This window comes from Enhydra lutris, unplaced genomic scaffold, assembly GCF_002288905.1.
Source record: "Enhydra lutris kenyoni isolate GAN:26980312 unplaced genomic scaffold, ASM228890v2 scaffoldscaffold58, whole genome shotgun sequence".
Taxonomy (NCBI): domain Eukaryota; kingdom Metazoa; phylum Chordata; class Mammalia; order Carnivora; family Mustelidae; genus Enhydra; species Enhydra lutris.
The window spans coordinates 12,745-34,260 of record NW_019154142.1 but is presented as its reverse complement, the minus strand read 5'-3'; the positions used below and the strand labels follow the sequence as shown (position 1 = coordinate 34,260).

The 21,516-nt window shown below is 46.0% G+C and overlaps 1 pseudogene; it reads left to right on the top strand.

The window, feature by feature from the left end:
* The first annotated feature begins 451 nt into the window (after window positions 1–451).
* LOC111158228 overlaps window positions 452–21,516 on the top strand; it is a 33,779-nt pseudogene continuing 12,714 nt past the window's right edge.

Sequence of the window (21,516 nt, the reverse complement as noted above, 5' to 3'; positions counted from 1 at the left end):
CCTAGCTTGCAGAGGGCAGTTTTCCCCTTGTGTCTTCACCTGGTGGATTGCAGCAGGAGACAACAAGCACTTCCTTTTCTTTTTATAGGCAGCAGTGATGGGCAGCCTCCTCTCCTAATTACTTCTGAACGACTCACCTAATACCTTTATGTTAAGGATTTCAACAAGAATTTTGGAGGATAACAATGTCAAATACAATCTGTCCCTCCCATAGTTAGGTTTTTCACTGTGTGCCTGGTATCCTGCTGGTTATTTAAAATGCAAGTCACACCCATTTGGTGTGATACCTTGTGAGTCTGGCTCCAGGGCTTTCCTGATGCCCAGTAAGTGGGCTGCATCACTGACTTTCCTTTAACTAGATCAAATTTTTTAGAATCAGCCATCCGTTGTCACCTCCTACCTGGAGGCCACCAATCAGGAAGTCAAGGGCAGCTCTCAGGTGCTATCAGGAATGTCGGGGGCCTGCCTGGTTGCACTCCACAAAGACCTGGATCAAACCAGCCGGACCCAAGATGGCGGGTGCCAGGACAAGGAACCCCTGACCAAACAAGAAGAAAAAGTAGGAAACTCTGCATCACCATACCAAGGAATGAATATTCCACCCCTAGTTAACAACTGTCAATAATGAGAGAAACCCAACCGCTCAGCATTCTCTCTCTCTCGCCAGCTCTCACATTTTGAGAGAATCTCTTTAATAAACTTTCCTGCTTGTGTCATTCGTCCGCTGTGTTGAATGTCTGTCCTTGAATTATTCTCAGGACAAGACCAAGAACCTTCAGTGACTCCTGGGGATGGGCTGGGTCAAGGACCCTGAGGCCCAGGGTTTCCCCACGTTGCCTGGCAACAAACAAACTTCAAAGAAAGTAACCATAGACTATGTGCAGGGCTTTCTCTCTGGGAAGAGGGAGTTATTTGCCCAGACGACTCAGGGTCAGTGTGTGAAGGGGTCTGGAACTACATCTAACGTTCCCGACTAGTAAAATTGGATAAGCTCTGTCTGAGAACACGTTTCCACCCTGGCCTGGCAGAAGGACCACAGATTCCTGTTGGAGCATGTTCCGTGTATGGTATGCTACTTGTGGGCAGGAAGGGTAACTCACGCAGCTGCTAGAACACCCAGCGGGTTGGGCTCATGGACAGGCTATGTGTGACTTTGTCCATCTTAGCTTATAAAGGGGCCAGCATTTTCCACAGTCACTGAGTGAGTCTGAAGTCCCAAACCTAAGCCTAAGCTCTAGCCAGTACCTTAAATCCATAGGAAGACATAAATAGCAATGGTAAAAGTAGCTATATAGTAAACATGACAGACACTACACATTTAATCTTATTTGTAATTAATTTTTTTAAACGTTTCATTTATTTGTCACAGAGAGAGAGCACAAGAAGGGGGAGCAGCAGGCAGAGGGAGAAGCAGACTCCCCACTGAGCAGACAGCCCTATGTGGAGCTCTATCCCAGGACCCTGGGATCATGATCTGAGCTGAAGGAGACACTTAACCAACTAAGCCACCCAGCCATCCCTGTAATTATTTCCTGTTGATTTTCAGAGAAATTGAGTCATAATTGACGTATAACATTGTATCATTTTCAGGCTTACAACATAATGATTTGATGTCTGTATATTTGCTATGTGATTTAAAAGACAATTGCATAAGCACCAGTGATAAACCTGTTTGGCTTAAGAGGTATGTGGGTTTAAACTGCATAAAGAGGTCATCTGTATAACAATGATGGCACAAAGAGGGAGAGGGAATCAAAGGATAATGGAGCAAAGTTGGTGTTACTCTGAGCTAGACTGGTTTAGGTAGATCTGCTAACTGTAATCCCCAGGGCAACTACGTAAGAAAAAAATGTAGAAGAATACAGGAAATGAAACAGCAAATGAACGAAAATGGTTAAGAGGCAAGTGGTTTATTGGACGTAGACCCTGTGGCATATGAAAGATGAGAGAACTAGAATCGTCCAAGGAAAAACCATTGATGGCTATGCAGGTTTGGATACCATGTTCAGAAGAGAAACTCTAAAAGAGAAGTGAAGCAGAAGGAGCAAATCCCCACCCGTCACTGTCCAGCAACATTCCCTACCTGCTCTTCATCCATACTGTGGATGTTTCCACACTTCACCCAGACACACGGGTTACCCCACACGCATGGACCCCTTGCCTCACACCATCACCCACACTGACTCCATCAGCCTTGTCTGCTGCCACACTGGAGGGTTCTGGTTTCTCCACATCCTCTCCAGCACTTGTCAGTGTCTTGTCTTCTCGATGCCAGCCATGCTAGGAGATGTGAAGTGGTATCTTTCTGTGGTTTGGATTTGTATTTCCTTGGTGGCTAAGCATATTAAGGAATTTTCATGTGTTTATTGTCCATTTATACACTTCTTTGGAGAAATGCATACTCCAATCCTTGCCCCATTTTTAAACTGGGCTATGACCTGCATATTATCCCATGTTAGAGTTCTTTATATATTCTGGATACCAGTGTTACCAGATAGACGGTTTGCAGTTACTTTCTCTCCTTCTGTAGGTTGTCTCTTTTACTTTCTTGATGGTCTCTTTGAAGCACAAGTGTTTTAAATTTTGAGGAAGTTGATTTCATCTTTTGCTGTTGTTGTTACTTATGTTATTGGTGCATTTAAGAAGGTCTTTCCAAACAAGCTCACAAAGACTTACTCCTATGTTTTCTTCTAATGCTTTCATAGGTTTATCCCTTACATATATATCCAATTTGGGTTATTTTTTTGTGTATGGTGTGAAGGGTGGTAGGATATGGCACCCTCACATTTACTGCTTTGCCATATTGTTTATTTTGAGAAACAGCTAATGCAGGGGGAGGCTGTCTCTGAACTCCCTTCCCACCCCCCGACCCCCATTTGTTTGAAGACAGATACTTGGAAAGGAACTCACATGTCCACAATCCTCTGGCAACCAGGATTTACTCATCACAAGAGTGGAGACTAGAAGTCCACAACACACCCAGACAGCTTTGTCACAAACTATTATACCTCTTATCTATTCTTCGGAGGGTTCATTCATCTTTTCTAAAAAATCAGCTACTCTCTCCTAAAAGGCCCACATCCCTGCTCCCCTTTTCTCTATTAAATATGCCACTTAATCCTGGCTTTTTAGCCCCTTCCAGGAGTCACTAATTTTTCCCTGAATATCTCCCCTGTGTACATGAGGTATATATTTTAATAAATATATTTCATATAAATTGTATATATTACATATGTATATGTATATTTTTTTTTAATAAACTTCAGTTTGTTGAGGGGCTGAGGGAGAGAATCTTAAGCAGGGTTCCCACGTCCCTGAGACCATGACCTGAGCCAAAATCAAGAGTTGGAAGCTCAAGTGACAGATTCACCCTGGTGTCTCACCTTGATTCTTAATCTCCGTAGCATCTCCTGAATCTGGCAAAAAAAGAAAAGGATGTAATCTCCAACAGGCAGGGAGCCACCCTCTTGTCCACCACCTTCTTGTCTTCACAGTATCTGGTGTTCTCCTAATGACTCTTTCGTAATTACATTTGGCAAGTGACGATTGCTGAGATTACTCAATTCACAGACCGAAGGCAGATGATGGAGGTGTGGATGGGAGTGTTGAAAAGGCAAACAGGAAATGAAAATACTTATCTAGACTTGAGTCCTACAACGAAGTTGTTCCCAGATCCTGGTGTTTTCAGTTTAATGAAAACACTTTGTTCTTTCCAAATTTACTGATCCTCTGTCATGAATAGTCACTAACCATTTTCTGGGACACACAAGCTGGTAAGGGATGGGCCCCTTAGGAACGAGCTCATGAACCAACAAAGGAGACAAACATGCAGCCTAATTAGGACACAATGGGACACTTTCTGGGCTCAGAGCTTTCAAAGCTCAGAAAGGGGATGATGCATTCTGTCTAGAAGAGGTGGAACGTCTTCATAGGAGGTGATTTTTGAGTGAGTCTTCACAGATTACTAGAACTTGACCAGGTAGTGCGTACAGAGAAAGAGAATTCTAGGCAGGGGATGAGCATGAACCAAAGGCCTGAAGCATAACTGTGCACGTTGATTTCAGGAATTCCAGGTGACCTATCCATCAGTTATTGGGTAGGGGATCTGCCTGCAGTGGGTGTATTGGATGGTGGGGCCTTGGGGAAGTGACTAGGCCAGGAGGACAGGCCATGAACGGGCCCCAAGTTCCCTGGATCCTTCTACAATGTGAAGGCACAGTGGGAAGACAGCTGTCTACCAGCCAAGCAGCAGACCCTCACCAGACACCTGCCAGAGCCTTGATCCTGGACTTCCCAGATGCCAGAACTGAGGGAAAACATTTTCTGTTGTTTATAAGCACCCCAGTCTGTGGCATTTTGTCACAGCAGCCCCACAGGATCTCGACAGGGAAGAAGGGAGTTCGAATCCTAGCGTCTATGATACCAGGTACCATGCTTCTGGAAGGCAGGACTGGTGCGGAGGAGAAAGGCATCTTTTCCCAAGATGTTCACACAGTGTACATACTGATGCCCACACAGTAGGTCTAACAACATGTGGGGAAGGCACTGGCTATGTTGGGAGAATAGTGTCAACGCAGGGAAGGTCCCCACAGTATCTGCTCCTGTCTAGTAACATAGCCGAAAAAATTAAGCCCGAAGCAGAAAGTACACACATATTTTTCCATAAATACCCTGGAGTTGACTGGTTTCTGGCCAGGAAGAGCATTTCAGGAAAGCAGGGCTGGAGTGCCTGGAGGATGAACGGGTATGGGTGGGGTGTGTGTGTTGGCTTGCCTCTGATTCTCCAGGTGCATGCGGTGCAGGACCATGCCTGGGCTTAGTGTGAATAAACCTCCACAGGGGTGCGGCCAGCTGGGAAAGCCATCCACCAGCTCTGGCCCAGGGCCCAGAATCCTCTCCCTGGCCCACCCACTGCTCCAGGAGGGCGCTCCGGGATGCACATGGCCTTTAGTGTCCAAGGGTGGGGCCTGGGGGTCAACCAGCCCGGTTCCCCAGTCCCCCTGTCACCCTTTCTCCCACAGGCAGCACTGAGGACTAACAGGAGGCAGGAGACTTGAGCAATCCTGGGGAGGAGGAGTAAAGTGGAAAGGGAGAGGGGTTGGGGAGCCGGGCAGGGGCATAGGAAGGAGATGGGGACTGAGAACAAGAAGTTTCCCCAAGAAAGTGGGCAAACAGCAATGGGGAGGGTGGGCGTGGAGAGGGGCGAAGGCCGGAGGGTTGGGCCCCCACTGTGGTTCGGGCTGGCACCTGTCAGCTGTCCTGCCTCACTTCCAGCAGCCATTTTCCCTCTTCCTCCCCCTGCCTCCTTGCATTCCCTTAGCCCACTTCTAATTTTACACCCCCACCCTACATTTTACACTTCAGAGAGAGAGAAAGGAGAGAGAGCAAGGGAGAGCACATGTGTGTGTGGGGGAGATCAGAGGCAGAGGGAGAAGTAGGGTCCCCTTGGAACTCCAGGTGGGACTGATCCCAGGACCCTGGGATCATGACCTGCTGAGCCACCCAGGTGCCCCGGCCCCCCTCTACTTTCTTGTGGGGCAGGAGATGCACCCCCCTTCTGCCCTTTGGAGGGTAAGAGGATTGAGGAGACTATCACTGCTCAGGCAACAGGCAGACTCTCTGAGGAGCAGACACTAGCAGGGCAGACAAACCAGTTCAGTCACTGGGCATGGGTGGGACCGGCTCTGTGGGGGAGCGCTGCCGAACTCTGGGGCACCGCGTGGTCACTGCTCCGTCACCCTTTGTTGGGTAGAGTTTTTTGGAAATCAAGGCAAATCACTCTCCCCCTTCTCCTCCCCCCCAACACACACCCACAAAGAAACCAGAAAAAAATCAAAGGATAGTGACACCCAGTTTCTCCACCATCCCTCCCCTTTATTGGCTGCATTATGACTTCACTGTGAAGCTATCCCACTTTGTTGATGATCAAGGGCAGGATGAGTCATAGGGAGACCACCCCACACCCTATGCCTCTTTAGTAGCCTTCTTTATACACTAATTGTCACCTCTAATGACCCTGCCCTTCCCACACCTGAATTCACTTTCCACACTTAGACCTCCGCTATCAGACACGCATGCACCCCTACCTCCTGCATTTTGCACTATCACCCACCCTCCACCTGACTGTGTGACTCCACACAGCCTGCACCCCAAAGCCCCACAAATAAACATGTCTCCCTACATAGCCTTCCGTTTCTTACTCACCCTCCCTCGGCACACGCACAAATCACCCCTCACAATGCCTTCGGTACAGAAGGGCTCCTCATGCCCCCTCCACCACATACCCTTTCTCCACTACTCTCCAGCCCGCTTGCCTGACACACTCAGTCCACACCCCCTACAAACACACACTTGTTCCCCCCTCCCCACATACCTTTGCTTCCTCACACTCGGTACACACGTACACACGTACACACTCCTTCTACACAAAGTCCTGCCCCGCCTGCCGCAAAATTCTTCCACACAAAAGATTCCAACTTACTTCCACTGCAGTCTCCAGGAACTGTTCTCTCACAGGCATTCCTCTGACACACACTTCCCAGTACACACATAGTCCTGCCCAAGTTCATCCCACTCCCCACGTGGCAGACATCTACCACACCTTCCCCTTCCATCCCATGCTGGACCTGTCCGGAGACGCAGATACAATTTTTTTTTTTTTTTAAGATTTTATTTATTTATTTGACAGAGAGAGATCACAAGCAGGCAGAGAGGCAGTCAGAGAGAGAGGAGGAAGCAGGCTCCCTGCTGAGCAGAGAGCCCGATGCGGGGCTCGATCCCAGGACCCTGAGATCATGACCTGAGCCGAAGGCAGCAGCTTAACCCACTGAGCCACCCAGGCGCCCCCGCAGATACAATTTTTGAAGACACTTCTGGAAAACACTACAAGCACATACACACACACACACACATGCACACACAACAAAACTCAACAAAGTTTTCTCACGTAAGTTGGTAGTTGTCCCTCACACTCACCCACATGAACCTTAAAAGTCAAAAACCAGTTATTTTATTAGCAAAACAAGTTTATTCAGGAATAGCAGAGGAATTGCAATTTGAGACAAGCAAACTGTGGCAAGCCATAGGCAAGTCTGAAGAGAGAAAGGAAAGGTCAGCTTTGATGAGGGCTTAGGAGGAATTTGGGGAGGGTTGTTTTGAACAAAGTTTATTGGAGAAGAGCAAGAGTTTGGGGTTGTGGAGATTTCTTTTTGATGCCGAGTGGTGGTAAGTGGGTTGTTGTTAGGGTAAGGGGAGATCTTCCTCCTTTTTTTTTTTCTTCTTTAGGCTTTATTTATTTATTTATTTGACAGAGAGCACAAGCAGTGGGAGCAGCAGGCTGAAGGAGAGGCAGAAGCAGGCAGCCCAACTCATAAGAGTCATAAGAGACACTTAATCTCACAAAACAAACCAAGGGTTGCTTGGAGGTGGGGGGGGTGGCGAGGAGGGATAGGTTAATGTGTAAGTCTGATGATTCACAGACCTGTACCCCTGGGGCAAATAATACATTATATGTTAATAAAAATAATTAGAAAATAATTAGAAAAAAAAAAGAATGATCTTTCTGCCCTCTTTAGGTATGCAGCCTGCAAGGAATGACTTGTGTATGAGAGTGCCCCTCCAGGGCTTCTGGCTCCATTTTTAAAAAATTATTTGTATAATTTTTACAAGTCTCTGAATCATCAGGCTTATACACTTCACAGCACTCACCATAGCACATACCCTCTCCAATGTCCATAACCCAACCACCCTCTCCGCCCCCTTCCCCCCAGCAATCCTCAGTCGTTTTGTAAGATTGAGAGTCTCTTCTGGTTTGTCTCCCTCTGGCTCCCTTCTTATTTCATTTTTTCCTTCCTAACCCCCCAACCCCCCTACTCTGGCTCTCAAATTCCTTGACTCCATTTTAAGTGAGGTTGTTTTTTGTTTTTGTTTTTGTTTCTTTTCACACCCAAGAGATTCCCCTGGTGATCCCTCACTCCCCTTGCTCTCACTCTTCCTCAATCACAAGTAAATTAGTGTCACTGCCACAATAGATTTTCCTCTCTCTATCCAGCACATCCCTCCCCACACACACACACTCTGTGAGTCAGAGGATGTCCACGCCCCTCCCCCCATGCTTCTTTAGTAGCCTTCTTTATAGACTGGTTGTCATCCCTATCGACCCTGCCCACCAGAGACAGTATCCCTCTGAGTCATCCTGGCCTTGATCATCAACAATGTAGGATGGCTTCATACACCCTGACCAGTCCTGCCCAAGATACTGGGCCCTTCAGCAGCCTCAGATCACACTCAGGTCTTCAGGGAGGTTCTTCAGGGTCTTCAGGGAGGCCAGGAGCTCTGCCCCAGGGCTGAGTTGGAAATCATTAGGTGTTTATTTAGAACCTACTTGGAACAATGATGGCTACTTTCGATGTTCCCACCCATTTCTCAAGCTGCAGCCCAGGCCATTCTCTTATGGTCAGGATAGCCTTGACCGTCACCAGAGGTTGGGAAGGGCCACACCCTCCCCAACTGCTTCCTCTCAGGGATTGAACTCTTGGAATTACAGGTCACATCTCTCCAGCCCTAGCATTAGGTGTCTCTTCCCAATGACGAGATCTGTGGGGTGCTACAGCTACCCCACCCAAGTCAGAGCACTGCCCACATGCTCCTGGCCTCCCTGAAGTACCTAAAGAACTTGCTCACATGCTGAGATTCTCACCACCCACCTGATGGAAGCAGACGGCAGTCTGACTCAGGCCAGATTTTCTTTGCTCCCTCCTACACAAAAATGCAGAGTGCCTGTTCAACACACTGCCTAGCTCTAAATCAGAAGGGGCACCAAGCATTGGTGTAGACTAATGCCCATGGACAGTATGGACTCTTAAAACTTCGAGCTTGTTTTACTCAAGTGAAGGCCATATGAAGTAGGAGGGCTTAGTCCACTTTTCTCAGCCCTACGGGGAGAGGGCTCAGCAGAGTATGAAAAGGGTGCATGTAGCATGGGCACCTGGGTGGCTCAGTGGGTTAAAACCTCTGCCTTCAGCTCAGGTCATGATCCCAGGGTCCTAGGATAGAGTCCCGAATCGGGCTCTCTGCTCGGCAGGGAGCCTGCTTCTCCGTCTCTCTCTGCCTGCCTCTCTGCCTACTTGTGATCTCTGTCTGTCAAATAAATAAGTAAAATCTTAAAAAAAAAAAGGTGCATGTAGCAGATAGACAGAGATAGAGATGGGTACTGAACCATGATGTAAAGAGGGGGGACTTCAATATAAAAGAGCAACTGTAAAAAGAGATGCCATATGGTAACCCAGGGTCTCAGGGGAGAGGGGAGCTGAGGAAGGACATACTTAGAAGCCCCTCTACTGCTCACTCCCTCCCCCTTCCTTTTCCATCTGTTCCTTTACTTGTCAATCCACTGTTTTCTCCACATGGCCCAAGATTTCCCCAGGTTGTTGTTTACAGTCATCTTTTAAGAACTTCATCATATCCAGGGGCACATGGGTGGTTCAGTCAGTTGAGCATCTGACTCTTGATTTCAGCTCGGGTCATATCTCAGGGTCGTGAGACTGAGCCCCATGTCAGTCTCCACACTGAACCTGGAGCCTGCTTGAGATTCTCTCTCCCTTTCCCTTGGCCCCTCCCCCTACTTGTACTCATGGTCACGCTTGCTCTCTCTTTAAAAAAAAAAAAAAGACCTTAGTGATATCCATTAATTATTTCATCTTTAATCAACATAGAATTCATTTCTGTATTGTGTGTTAGAGATTCCTTGTGAGTTACGTGGAGAATGAGTTGTCCCTGTGCCGTTTGACGGTTAGCCTGTCTTTCATCCATATTTCTTGCCACTTCTATCAGATATCAAGTGTCTGCACATACTTGGATCTTCTTCTTGGCTCCCTTTTTTGAAACTGGTCTTTTGCCTTCCTTCCTGGACACCAATTCCCTTTGCCACTGGGAATTTAGCCTAAACCCCAGACCTGGTTGGGGAAGTTAAGCCCTTTTCTGCCACTTTCTATTAAAAATGACCACGAACTGGATGGCTGAAAACAACAAAAATATCTTCTTTCACACTGTGGAGGTGAGAAGTCTTGAAGTCAAGGCGTCAGTCAGGCAATGCTCTCTCTGAAGGCTCTAGGCACGCTCTAGGCACGATCCTTCCTTGCCTCTTGCTAACTTCTGGTGGTTGCCAGAAGTCCGTGGCACTGTGTGGCTCCAAGGTCTGCCTCTGTCCTGACATGGCCTTGTTCTTGTGTATTATTGTCTGCACATGGCTTTCTCTTCTTTATGTGTCCAAGTTTCTCTCTTCTTAGAAGGGCTCAGGCATAGGATTAGGGCCAATCCATATCCAATATCACTTCATCTTAATTGGATTCCATCTCCAAACATCCTAACCCCAAATAAGGTCTCATAATGGTAAGGGTGGACACAATTCAGGTCACGGCATCCATACTGTGTTGGTAGTATTCTATACAACAATGACCTAGAAATAAAAGAATTTTAATAAATGTCCAGGTGATTCTCATCTGAAAGAGATAGCACATGTATTTATAATTTAATTCAACGCATCATCGAGTGTATTCCTGAGAGGAAAACTTCTGGTTTGTCTAGACAGTAATGGAACTGAAACCTCTACTTAAATATTTTTATTTATTTATTTTTAAAGATTTTATTTATTTATTTGAGAGAGACAGAGAGAGAGTACAAGCAGGGTGGGGGAAGAGGGGCAAAGGGAGAGGGAGAAGCAAGCAGACTCCCACTGAGCAGGGCGCCCAATGTGGGGATCCCAGGACCCCAAGATGATGACCTGAGCTGAAGGGAAATGGTTAACCAACTGAGCCACCCAGGCACCACCCTCCCCCGCACTTAAATATTTTTTAAAAACTTTTTGTTGTTGAAATGTAAAATGCCCCCACAGTGAAGTACACAAATGTTTAATGGTCAGCTTAATGTATTTTTATTTATTATTATTATTTATGTATTTATTTTTTGTGAGTAAAGCAATAGAAGCTTATTAAGTGAACATATAGAAAAACTCTCAAGAGTGAGAGGGGTCCCGACAGGTTTATTTAGCTTGATTTATTTTTAAAAATGGAATTCACCTTGGGGCACCTAGAGGGTTGAGTTGGTCAGGCATCTGACTTTGGCTCAGATCATGATATCTGGTTCCAGGGATCGAGGCCCACGTCCAGGTCCTCATTCAGTGGGGAGTCTGCTTGTCCCTCTCCCTCTGCCCCTCACCCTGTTTGTACTCTCTTTCTCCCTCTCTCCCTCTCAGATAAATAATAATAAAAAATGGAATCCACCTGTACCATCACCTATCAGATTAAGTGAGAGATCATTACCAATCAGAATCCACTATTCTTGATTTCTATTACCAAAGGCCAGTCTTGTCTGTTTTTGGAACTTCATAAATGGAATCATAGACTATATATATATATATATATATATATATATATATATATATATATTCTTTTTCCACTAAAATGGAAAGGAAAAAATATTTTCCTTTTAATATTTTGTTTATGAAATACTCATGTTGTTTTAGCAGATTATTCTTTTTTTTTATTTTTTTTATTTTTTTTTTTATTTTTAAAGATTTTATTTATTTATTTGTCAGAGAGAGAGAGGGAGAGAGAGCAAACACACGCAGACAGAACGGCAGGCAGAGGCAGAGGGAGAAGCAGGTTCCCCGATGAACAAGGAGCCTGATGCGGGACTCGATCCCAGGACGCTGGGATCATGACCTGAGCCGAAGGCAGCTGCTTAACCAACTGAGCCACCCAGGCGTCCCTAGATTATTCTTTTTTTTTTAAGATTTTATTTATTTATTTGACAGAGAGAAATCACAAGTAGGCAGAGAGGCAAGCAGAGAGAGAGGAGGAAGCAGGCACCCTGCTGAGCAGAAAGCCCGATGTGGGGCTTGAACCCAGGACCTGGGATCATGACCTGAGCCGAAGGCAGCGGCTTAACCCACTGAGCCACCCAGGCGCCCCCAGATTATTCTTTATTTCTATTTAGTGATTCCTTTGTCAATCCATCACAGTTTATCCTTTCTTCCATGTGGGGTGACAGAGAAAATATCTATTGTTTATTTATTTTTTATAATGATTTTATTTATTTATTTGACAGACAGAGATCACAAGTAGGCAGAGAGGCAGGCAGAGAGGCAGGCAGAGAGAGAGGAAGGGAAGCAGGCTCCCTGCTGAGCAGAGAGGGGATTGATCTCAGGACCCTGAGACCATGACCCAAGCCGAAGGCAGAGGCTTTAACCCACTGAGCCACCCAGGCACCCCCAATATCAATTGTTTAAGCATGGACATTGATTGCCATGTTAATCCAACCCTTAGTCTTGTGTTCCATGTCATGACTTCGGTCCGTCAGCACAGTTGACTCTAATTTCTGTTTGTGTACGAGTTGACTAGATCTATAAGGGAAAACTGTTTTTCTATACTCACAATACTTCTGACACTATTTATGTTTATTTCCCACATTAAGCAATTCTCCAGCTCTCTGGATCTACCAACTGGGTGCCCTACAATTTAATTCAATTCTGATGCTTACTACCCAGAGTCATTACAGATCGTACAGGATAAGCCTCACTCTCCAAATCTACTCGTCCCCACCTGCTTAAATACACTTGCAGGGAGTGGGTCCGCATATTACCCAGTTAGGACTGACTTGGGCACAAATCAAGAGTTCCTATGATTGCCACCTTGATAATTTGCTATAGAGTTTTATAGAATTTAGGCAAACACTTTACTATCACTGATTTGTTGTAAAGGATATTTTAAATACAAATGTAATACAAATTGACCAGCCAGATGAAGAGGCGCATAGATCTGCAAGGGTCCTGAGTGCAAAAACTCTACCTGTGGAGTTTGGGGTATACAACCCTCTTGGCACATGGATATGTTTGCCAATCTGGAAGCTTTCCAAACCGCTTCCATGAGGGTTTTTATGGAGGTTTTATTATGTAGGTATGGTTGAGTAAATCATTGGCCATTGGTAATTAGCTCAATCTCCAACCCTTCTTCCCTCTCATGAGGGGTGTGTGTGTGTGTGTGCATATGTGCGTTCATGTTTGGTCTGAGTTCTACCTTTTAATCACATGGCTCCTCTGGTGACCATCTCCCATTCTCCAAGGTCAGCTCGTTAACATAAGCTCAGGTGTGGTGCAAGGTGCTTATTACGAGTAACAAAAGATACTCCTCTCATACCTACCACACAGGAAGTTACAAGGATCTTAGACTCTGTGCCAAGGGAGGTTTTGCTGACTCAGTTGGTAGAGCACATGACTCTTGATCTCAGGATTGAGTTCAAGCTGCATGTTAGGGGTAGAGTTTACTTAAAAAAATTTTTTTTAAAATAATAAATACACCAGTCTTCCTAAAAGAATATTTTTAAAAAAGTGATTTGTTTATTGATTGATTTTAAAGAGAGAGAGAGAACACACAAGCAAAGGCCCAGAGGGAGAATCTAAAGCAGACTTTCTGCTGAGCACAAGCCTGATGTAGGGGTTGATCTCACAACCCTGAGATCATGACTTGAGCCAAAATTAAGCTGGATGCTTAATGGACTGAGCCACCCAGGTTCCACCCCAACAATAATCTTAAAAAGAAAAAGAAGAAATTCTGTCAGGAATTAAGACTAAGACCACATATACCTACTTTCCTTCCCTCCTTCTTTCCTTTCCTTTTCTTTCTTTCTTCCTCCCTCCCTCCCTCCCTCCCTCCCTCCCTCTCTCTCTCTCTCTCTTTCTTTCTTTCTTTCTTTCTTTCTTTCTTTCTATATTTACCCATTTATTTGAGAAAAAGAGAACAGTAGGAAGGGGAAAGGGAGAAAGAAACTTTAAGCAGACTCCGCACTGAGTGTGGAACCCAACATGGGGCTTGATATCAGGACTCTGAGACCATGACCCGAGTCTGACATTTAACCAACTGAGCACTCAATTGCCCCCACATAGACATTTCCTATTATGTCACATCACTGGCTGCCAAAACAAGATACGACAGACAGGTCTACAACAAATTTTTTTTTCCTTAGTTTTTCACAGTTCATAGTTCTGGAGACTGGAAGTCTAAGATCAAGATCTTGGTAGGGCTGGTTTCTTCTGAGGTCTCTCTCCTTGGCTTATAGTTGTACATCTTCTCCCTGTGTCTTCATAGGACCTTCCATGTGACATATTTGGTCTACGTCCTCTTCTTATAAGGACACCAATGAGGGGCACCTGGGTAGCACAGTCAAGTTGAACAGGAGACTCTTGGTTTGGGTTCAGGTGGTGATCTCGGGGTCCTGGGATCGAGCCCCGTACAGGCTCTCTCTTTCAAACAGACAGACAAACCTTAAAAAAAAAAAAAAGACACCAATCAGATTGGATTAGGAGTATACCCTAATGGCCTCATTTTAATATAATTATCTTTTCAAAGGCCTTGTCTCTAAATAGGGTCACATTCTGAGATACTGGGGAAGGTAGGGCTTTACATGTGAATGTGAAGGAACACAATTCTGGCCACAAAAGCCTAGCAATAACTTAAGTTGTTTAAGAAAGTGACTGTTATTACAGAAAATATCTCACTAACTGAAATAAATATATTCCTCCTTTCCCTCTTAACTGAATCAAAAATTGCCAGCAGCCAGTCCAGTTCCATCTGACATGGCAGGCGGGATGTCTGACAGGAGGAGCATCAGAGTAAAACCTGACAGGCCTTACTGATTGTGAGCAAATAGCTTACTTTTGCCAATTTTTCAAAATGACCAAGTCAACATATTGCAAGGGCCCCTTGCAGGGCCATGGGAAGAGGAAGCAGAGTAAAGGAAATGAAGCTGAAGCCTCATTAGCTTCTTAGCAAAACCCACCTGTGGTAAGAGATCTGTGGCAGCCAGATTGTCACCAATGTCTGTTCTCACCACTGGCGGGGGGGGGTGTGTGTGTGTTGGTTTAACATCATCACCTTTTGATAGTCTAGATAGACCTGCCAGATAATGGAACAGCTGTGACATTACAAAAATTAGTGAACTATATCGAGCTATCCTCAGAGAGCATCAAAGGTCTAGGGGAACCTTGAATTAGATTGTGACAAGATAACACCCGGTCCCCACACGTAGATCCAAGACCCCACCCCACCTTAGGAGTAGACGCTTGGTTTGCCCCTCCCCTCGTTGCACTATTGTGCTGCCTGGACCAGCCTCCACCATCCCAACATCAGAGTAACCCCAGCCCCAACGTGGGGTGGGGGGCTCAACACTGAAAGTATGTCCTTTCTGTGTAGATGCATCAGGGACAGGGACTTGGGTGAGACTCATGGCTCACCTCTCCCAAGTCCTTAGCAGTCAACATTCTCCCCCACAGCCAGAGGCCAGCCTAATACACACTTTCCTGATTTGCTAAAGATGCAGATGTAAATTAGGATTAAGCTGATGAAGATCGTTGGATGATCCCTGGAGTTTCCAGGAGGGAGAAGGCTGGTCAGCATCTGGGACATTTATTGATGGTGCTAAAACAAACAAAAAGTGAAAACCTTCTCAAACAAACAACAATGACAAAAAACCCTGATGCTATCAGACAGGATGCTTGTTAGGGGGGCAGTTGGTGAAACAGGTAAAGGGGCTTAAGAATCCACTTGATGACCACTGACTAATGTATAGAATTGTTGAATCAACATATTGTCCATGTGAAATTAACATATTTTGCATGTTAATTATATTTCAATAAAAATAATAAAATACTTTCCTGAGCACCCACTTTCCCCAGGCAACCCATGTCACCCCCAAATTTATTGATTCATGATGTGGCAGCTACTCTATCAGATCCCGACCTCCTCGCCTCCCTAATCTCACATTCTCCCCCACCTTCTCTCCACCTGATTTTCACACTCTAATTCATACACAGGTGTAACCCCTACACTGTTCAAGCCCCACACTGGGCTTAGCCTAAGGTCAAAATTCAGCCTGTAATCCCTTGGCCACAGAGCAATTTCCTAGCTGAGTGGCTTCATGTCTAATTCTCATAGTATCAGATGAGTAAAATGCTTCCATGGGAAATAACATCCAGCTGTTCTAATTCATCTTTTATACATTTCTGTGTCTCTGGAAGCTAAGGCTTTTTATAGAAACTCTGGCAAATCTGGGGCAGTTTTATTTTACTATAAGTTCGTATATCATTAAGTTCTTGGTAGTCTGTCTTTTTTTAAAATGTGTTTTATTTATTTATTTATTTTAAAGATTTTATTTATTTGACAGAGAGAGATCACAAGTAGGCAGAGAGGCAGGCAGAGAGAGAGGAAGGGAAGCAGGCTCCCTGCTGAGCAGAGAGCCCGATGCGGGAATCGATCCCAGGACCCTGGGATCATGACCTGAGCTGAAGGCAGAGGCTTAACCCACTGAGCCACCCAGCCACCCCTATTTATTTATTTTTAATATGTTTTTTAAGTAGGCTCCACACCCAGCATGGGGCTTGAACTCACCACCCTGAGATTAAGAGTCCGATGCTCCACCAACTGAGCCAGCCAGGTGCCCCAATTGCTAATCTTGCAGAAGTGGGACCAGCCTGTTGTGGGGAAACTCTGGAGGCCACCCGCAAAGGTACGGGGCCTTAGTGTGCATAGCCATGCTTATCTGTCCTATGCCAGCTTGGCAATGTGGGTAGAGAAAGAGAAACATGGTTTGAAAGTATAGACTGAGCTTAGCCAGTCCAGGCTCAGTCTAGGGATATTATTTTAAACATTAAATGATTCTCTTCGCCCCTCTCCTCAGAGCCTAAAGGTATGTGAATAGTTTTCTATTGTGACAGACGACCACCAACTCAACTGCTTTAATGGCACTCAGTCATTAGCTCACAGATCTGTAGGTTAGAAGTCTAGCATGACGAGGTTGGGTTCTCCGCTTGGGGTCCCATGAGGCTGTGATTAAGGTGTTGGTCAGGTCCCAGGTGATCCTTAAAAAAAAGAGTTGAAGGGTGCCTCGGTGGCTCAGTGGGTTGGACATCTGCCTTTGGCTCAGGTCATGATCTCAGGGTAACGGGGTGGAGCCCTTCATTGGGCTCTCTCCTCAGCAGGGAGTCTGCTTCTCCCTCTCCTTCTACCCTTGCTAGTGAGCTCTCTCTTGCTCACTCAATCACTCTCTAAAAAAATAAAAAAATAAACAAAAGAAAAGAGTTGAATAAGAGAAGATTGCCCCTTCAGATGCTCCAAGAAGCCAAATTTGTGGCTTTCTTCACAAAACCATGTGAAGGTATTTAGGAGGCGTCCGGGGTTAGAAAAGCTCCCAGGCAGATCAGTCCCTGTCAGAAAGCTCTAGTGTAGGGGTGCCTGGGTGGCTCAGTCATTAAGCATCTGCCTTCAGCTCAGTTCATGATCCCGGGGTCCTGGGATCGAGCCCCTCATTGGGCTCCCTGCTTGGTGGGGAACGTGATTTTTCTCTAAGAGTCCCCCGTCTTGTGTTCTGTGCCTCATTGTCTCTCTCTCTCTGTCAAATAAATAAATAAAATGTTTTAAAAATGGGGGGGAGCGGTGCCTGGGTGGCTCAGGAGTTTGATGTCTGCCCTCGGTTCAGTTCATGATATCAGGTTCCTGGGATCGAGCCCACATCAGGCTCCCTGCTAGACGGGAGGCTTGCTTCTCCCTCTCCCACTCCCGCTGCTTGTGTTCCCTCTCTCACTGTCTCTCTCAAATAAATAAATAAAATCTTAAAAAGAAAACACTATTGTAGAAAAACTGCAGTTCAGTAGGAACGTGCAGCCTGCTTACAGGGGTCAATTTGCTCTTGTCCAGGAAGGGGGGAGGCCAGCCCTGCAGGGCCTCAGGGGTGTTTTGCTGGAAGCATCCAGTGGCAGCAAGGAGGTCAGTTTTCTCACAGGTGTCCTCCTGAGAGAGCTTCGAGTAGCCTGACCCCGCTGCTGATTGGGTGTGCACGTGACAAGTGTCTCCCCTTGATTTCTTCATCTGTCAGGTTGAGTCTTAGAAGGATCGACTCTCAACCTTAGGAGAGGAGATTGAAAGTCGACACCACACACACACTTTGTCCCAAACCCTCACACCTCCCATGTGTTTTTCTAAGGGCCTGTTCATCTTTCCTAAAAATCATGTCCTCAGTTTCCCCTAAGAGGCCTGTATCTCTGCTCTTCTTTCTCTATTAAGATGGTATTTAAGACAGTTCTGACAGGGGTCTAGGCCAAGAACTCAGAAAGGTAGAGAGAAAATTATTTTTCCTCCCCTGCAATACGAATATTAAAAACAAAAAACAAAAAACAAAAAACTTTCTTTCCCAAGCTGAGGGATGATCTGGCTTGTGCTGTGGTAGCCGTGAGAACGTGGCTCTCAGGTCTTCAACTACAGGGCACTCACTTGACCACGGGCCCCGCTCTGAAGCCCATTGTTGTGGATGCACCAAGGTCACTCTCTCTAGGGCTGCTCCCAGACAGACAGGGAACTAATACAGGCCTCTTCCTGGGAGGCACGAGACTCCTCTGATGGCCCACTTCTCCTTATGGACTCTCCTGAGACCTTGTGGAACTTTCCTTAGACTAGATGGCAGTACAGGACGCCACCACACAAAGGTTGCCCCTCCTGCACTTGGGGTTTGAATTGCTTTGATCTGAATGGTCTCCCGGATCCCCCAGACGTCCCCCATTTTTCTCACGGGGGTTTCCCCCATTGAAATCCCTGCACGTTAATCCTGTCTAGGTTTCTGCTTCTCAGGACTGACCATCAGATGGATTAATTGCCTGAAAATTTATGTCATTATATTTCAAGTTCTGATAACAACTAACATTGCACATTTCCTTTAACACATGAAAAGTGATAACCTTGTTACTTGGTCATTGGGGCCCTTAAATTCTTCTGCAGATTCAGCTTTTTGAATCGGTTTTCATTCTATGTAAGTGATTTGGACAATGCTGTAAAATGACATGTTTCAGTTGGTCATAGCTCTTGAAAACAGAAATTACATCAAAATATTATTCATTTGTCAAATCTTGAAAAAGTTTCTCATCTTCGGGGGTAATTCTGAAGCTTTGTTTCAGTTTGCACAGGAATCCATAAGAAGGTAGAAAGCATTAACTCTGATCTGAAAGGTGTAGGGAGGTAAAACTATTAATAAGCCAAAGTTCAAGTTTCTTTGGTAGACCAGTTCTTGAGTAAATTTCTCAGTCCCCATGGAAGATGGTCCTGAGCTTCCTGCTTCTCAAGAACACCACAACGTCTGGGAAGGGGACACTGTTTGTGTCATCACAGCTGAATAGTTCCTCACAGTCCTTTGCCCGCAGGCTCACAAGTTCTCATGTGTACCAGGGACCCACCTGAAGGTCCAGCCCAATCTCTTGATGTAATATATTAGGATATGGATTTACAACACCAAATAAGAAATAACTTTGCAAAACCAAAATCATATCGAAAACTAATCAAGTCTCCAGACCTAACATCTGGTTTATGGAAAATATTGTCAGCAGAACAATACAAACAGGCACAGGGATTCAAGCAACCAAGTCCAAGATACGAAAATTCTCTAAGACCATCTTGTTTCTTCAACACATTAAGTACAAGGAGAAAAATAAGAAGGCAGAGCATAAAATGAAACCAGGCTGTCTAGATCTGAACTGAGCCATGAGCGTGGAATGGAGCAAAAAGAGTGAGCACGGCTGAGGAAACAGGTGGGGGCCAGTTGGGGAGAAAAGATCCTTTTAAGTCCCCCAGGCTCTGTGACACCACAAGGAACCCTGAGAAGGGTTGGGCTGCGAGAGGGAGGAGCGTCCCTTCTCCATCCCTCTATCCTCAGCTCCTGATCCTCAACCTGATCCCCCCTCCAACTATCTGAGGTTTAGGGACAATAGCAAATTCTCCAGACCATGGAGTATGTCCACTGCTGCTGGGTGCATTCATTTGACAAGCATTTCTGGGGCTCAAAATACTGTGAGCAGAGCATGGGGCTGGGTAGAGGGTGAACTGCAAGAGCTCAAGACATTTTCTGCCCTCCAGGGCCTTACAGTCTAGCCGGACCCACAGGATGGTTAGCAGAAAGCGAACAGGCCATGCTTTGGGGCATGTGGTCAATGAATACGGGACATGTCCTGGTCAGAGGCCTTCTGTGAAGAAGGCAGGACTTACCAACAGGAGGGGTGAAGAGTGGGAGGATTCGAAGGAGGAGTCCTAAATGAAGGCTCTGCTTTCCAGAATGTCCAGAGAGTGAGGGGAGCAGTGCGAGGAAGGATTGCCACTTTGGGGGGATAAGAGTCAAAAGTAGAGAGTAGGCTGGGCTCTCCAGGACCTGAGTGGGAACAGCTTCCCTGATCACTGCCCTGGGAATCCACAAGCCTCACTAAAACACATGTGGAGGACAGACAGACAGACACGCCTGAACAAAGAAAGAGGCAAAGCCCTACGCATCCGGTTCCCAAGATTTGGAAAAGGATGAAAAGGACCTGCGTGTCTTCCTTCACCAAGACAGAAATGTTCCCAGTAGGACCGACGGGACATAGCGGAGGAGGATGATGATGAATTCAGTGAGAGAGAAGAGACTGCGCTCCAAGAACCATCCCACACCCATGTTTGCAAGCCAGAGCAATAGCAAGGATGTCATCCAGGGATGCCCGAGTGGCTCAGTAGGTTAAGCATCTGACTGTGGGTGTCAGCTCAGGTCTGGATCTCAGAGCTGTGAAGAGCTGCAGCTCTTCATTAGGGACATACTAAAAAAAAAAAAAAATCTTAAAAAAAAGAATGTGTATCATGTAGGAGTCAGAGACAGGCATTGTGTGACCCCAGGCCCGAAGCCATTCCCTCCTCCTGACCTTCAAGGTCTTGCTCTCATTGGGGGATGGGACCCATAGCAGCAGAAGCAGAAGGGAAAGAGGGAATTCTGGGCTCGGGACTCACCCCAGTCATGCATTGGCGTAGCACAGCTTGTGTGGACTTCCGTGGTGATGCCAGGGACTGGGAATTAAACAGGTCCAGATGGCAACGGCCCTCCCCCGAGACGGTCACATGCAGCCCCTTGAGCTGTTTCTGGGCAGTTTGGGACTCCAGGGTTGTCTGTTGGCCTACAGGATCCAAGGGCCCCAGCTTTTCTCTGCAGGGTTCTCAACTGCCAAGAAGGCAAATGCAGATTGAAAAGTGAGCAGGAATACAACGTTCAACCTTGCTCACCCACTGATTTCTCTTACTTTCACTCTCCAGGGGCAAACTCTTTCCCCAATTTGTCATTTAACAGACCCAAATTGGCTTTCCATTTTAGTAATTGCAGAGAGGGCTATCCTGCTCATCAGTACTTTGGTTCACTCAAATCATGCTCAAATCATGGCTCTCCTTCCCTGTCCCACACACGTCTCCTTTTTTTTTTTTTTTTTTCTTAAGCAGTTGCATAGAATGTCCTATGGTCTACACTCAACACTTGAAAAATACTTTCTTTCTTTCTTTTTTTTAAGATTTTATTTATTTATTTGATGGAAAGAGATCACAAACAGGCATAAAGGCAGGCAGAGAGAGAGGAAGGGAAGCAGGCTCCCCGCTTCACAGACAGCCTGATGCGGGGCTCGATCCCAGGACCCCAGGA